Source organism: Dermacentor andersoni, unplaced genomic scaffold (assembly GCF_023375885.2).
Source record: "Dermacentor andersoni unplaced genomic scaffold, qqDerAnde1_hic_scaffold ctg00000612.1, whole genome shotgun sequence".
Classification (NCBI taxonomy): domain Eukaryota; kingdom Metazoa; phylum Arthropoda; class Arachnida; order Ixodida; family Ixodidae; genus Dermacentor; species Dermacentor andersoni.
In genome coordinates this window covers 40001-42737 of record NW_027315294.1, presented here as the reverse complement: position 1 = coordinate 42737, position 2737 = coordinate 40001, and positions in this window count along the sequence as shown.

Sequence of the window (2737 nt, the reverse complement as noted above, 5' to 3'; positions counted from 1 at the left end):
ATCTGCTCTATTCCGATATCCCCCCGTGACGCCACACCCATCATCCTTCTTTCCAGAGCCCGTTGCGTCGCCCTCAGTTACCCTTCGGTAATCCTCAAAGCTTTTTGTTGGGGCACTCGTGGCATCTTTCTCGTTTAATGAAGTCAAATTTTTTTCAGTTTTGGGGGAAAACTCAATGAGCTAGGCGCGATTGTGTCCCTGGCGCCGCTCTCAACAAGATGGCGGCGCCCATGCTTTTTGCCTGCAGGTTCGGCCCTACGCAGAACACGCCTGCCGGGCAGTGTAGCCACGTTGAAGGGGCAAAGCGTAGTGCAGTGAAGCGCTTGCTCGGGCGAAAAACGCAAATATGAGCCAAACAGGAATTTCCATTATTGGAAATTCCAGTTCAGTTTGCGCATTGCGTTCGCCTAAGGTAAAGAACACAAATGCGAGTGCCACAGCAGTCAAGTCAAAGCTTAGGATTGCGTATCATTTTTTTTTTTTTTTTTCTTTTCGTGCCTTTTACTCCTGGCCTGCGTGGCCCTAGCGCGCATGCACACGAAAGTAATGAAATGCTGAAAACACGAAATAATGCGGTGCGGCTGTATCATATCTATTTTGTGCGCTTTGTTCTTTGTGGACTACAGCGGTGTGCGTCATGAGAAAGTTTCGGTGCCCTTCTTGGGTGACCAGTGAAGCTATATTTAAAACCACATTGATTTGTACGGTTATTGCTACAAACTGCGTGTGGGTGTTTTTCTTTTTCGCTGCCAACGATGGGTTATCGCAACCGCGATCGGTTCTGCTGCTACGCTAGACGCGTGCTTGCCAACGGTTGGCTCTATACGCGACCCGCGACGCGTGGTCGGCACATTCAAGCAGTCAATTGCAAACCGTTCCAAGAAAAAGGATGTACTCCACTTGCCACCTAGTTCGACGATTGTACTTTCTGACCCTCGAGGAAGCGCCGCCTTCCCACGTTTTCTATAATACGATAAGATTCAGAGCGACCGCGACCACTTGTCTTTGTCAATATCTCGGAAACGCTTTCTTTGTTTTCTTTTTTTTTTTTTAAATCCAGATACTCAGACGCGCCCGTGTTCACGCGCACTTGTTCTCTCCGATAAGCAGGGAAGCTCGGTTGGGGTGGTGTCGGGCCTTGCGCATGCGCTGCTGAGCTCGTCGCTTCGCCGGCCGGTCGATGCTGGCGCGGTACTGGTAATGAACTTCGACGTGCATGGTGAAACGTCACTTTGTATTGCCACTGTAGACTAGCAATGCAATGTGTTTGCGAGCGATTGGATAAATGAGAAAGCGTGCACTGTCTACAGTTCATGCCCCTCTAGAGTAGTGGAAATGTTGCTCCAAGTGTTAGGTTTGTAATTTGCGCCTACGAACATGAACTAAACAAAGAAAATGGTCTGCAGCCGCCTTCGCTTCATAAAATTCCCGTACGAAGAAATTTCCGTGCGCGAATGAGAGAGCAAAAGAGAGAAACCATGTTAAGAAGAATGGCTGCCTTTTACGTGATCTCGCGCATGAAACCAGACGATAGATTAATTTTAGCCGTTCATTTTGATTTGCCGAATGTAAACCGGAACACTTTCTCCACGCGGTCTTCAGATTTGAATGGCAATCAATCACATCCTTTCTTTTTTTTTTTTTTTTCTGTTTCTTTCTATCTGGAACCGAAAGAATTCAGAACGCCATTTCAATCTTAGATTCGATTAGATATCGCGACTGGTATGCTGAAATATCACGCCTTATCTGGTGTTAACCTTCTTGATCACGGCAATAAAAAATCGCCAGTTCCCGAACTTTAATCGCGCCGAAGATGAACCGATATGCTGGATTCTTATTGTCATGATTTTATAGAAAGCGCTGGTTCTATGGCTAGCTTTGAGGAAAAGAAAAACATCGTTCAGGAATGTATAACTCTAAACAACTAAAAAAAAAAATCTGCCGGCAATTGGTACTACAACGAGAGTACTGAGAATACTGGAAAAGATGAAATCCAATCATGCTGAACTGAACTGAGATTATTTCATCAAGACATGCCCCGAAAAACGTGGCCACTTTCAATGATAATTTCAAATGTGATTTCTTTCTTTTTTTTTTTTTCTTTTTTTTTTTTTTACGACGGATAATAATTATCTTTCCAATGGCGGATGTGAAAATTTCAGAGCACGTCATTTTCGAAATCCCAAGGCCCCGGACGCATTCTCTCTTCTTTAAGTATTTTGGTGGTGCACACGGAGGAAAATTTCGCGCACGTAATTTATAAACTAGTAGTTGATTTTCTAGAAGAACACAAAGTGCTGACAAACGGCCAACCAGGACACAATTAAATTGGTATTACGCACGGTTTCGAAGCCGCGGTAACAAAAGGGTAACAAAGGGACGTTCATTTCGTGGTGTCGATTTCACGTCTCTCACAATAAAAAAAAAAAAAAATAATAATAATAAAAACTACTGCATAAAATAGGTTTTCCCAAACTGGATGGTTTCGATCAGCTTTTGAACAGCCCTTCCTTAAATTGAGTTGGCGTTGATTGAGCAGGTGCGGGCCTCTGCTGTTTTGGATTTTTGTAAATGGCATCAGTACTGGACAGTCCGTTCACTTGAGGATCAAAGGAGAAACCCCCCAAAAAAATATCATATCGTGGTGAGAGACGTGGCAGATGAGTACAATTATCGGCAGAAAAAAAAAAAGGAAAACCGCCTCGTACTCAGAAGCCGCTCCTCTCACGTGTGAAGC